We start from the raw sequence: 836 nt of genomic DNA on the forward strand, positions 1-836 counted from the left end.
ATATATATATATATATATATATATATATATATATATATATATATATATACATACATACCTGCATACACACACACACACATATGTATATACATACATATATATATGGTATACTATAACACATTAACTTTACATCCATTAGATCAAGGAAATTGTGTTAGTCACACCAAACTGTAGGATATTCTTAACGATTCCAATAATAAAAATACACAGAATACAAATATTCAGTTAACATTTTATATTTAACTGTGACTAATATAATATTAATATAAAGTATTTTCTTATAATACATCTTAATATAACGACTTTCATGACCAGGATAGTGACCATGATGATGATGTTGATAGTGGTGGTGATGATGGTGATGATGATGATGCTTCGTAGCGTTTCGCTTGTCGCTACATTCTGAGTTCAATTTCCGCTGAGGTCGACTCTGCGTTTCATCTGTTCAGGGTTTATAAATTAAGTACTAGTTGTGGCCCCTGCCTCCTCCCCCGAAATCTCAGGCCTTGTGCCTATAGTAGAAAGGATTATCATAATTATGAAAGCAGCAGGCTGGCAGACATGTTAGCAGGCCAGGCTAAACGCTTAGCGGTATTTCACCCATCCCTACGTTCTGAGTTCAAACTCCACTGAGGTCATCTTTGCTTTTCATCCTTTCAGGGTCAACGAAATAATCACCTATCCAACACAGTGGACAATGTAATCAACTAGCTCCCCACCTCCCTTAAAATTTCAGGCTTTTGTAGCCTATAGCTAAAAGGGTCATTATCGTTGATGTTATAATCATTTCTTCTCAGAATTTATTACAATGGAGAAAAAAAAAAAAAAAAAAAAAA

Source organism: Octopus bimaculoides, chromosome 18, assembly GCF_001194135.2.
Source record: "Octopus bimaculoides isolate UCB-OBI-ISO-001 chromosome 18, ASM119413v2, whole genome shotgun sequence".
NCBI classification, from domain to species: Eukaryota; Metazoa; Mollusca; class Cephalopoda; order Octopoda; family Octopodidae; genus Octopus; species Octopus bimaculoides.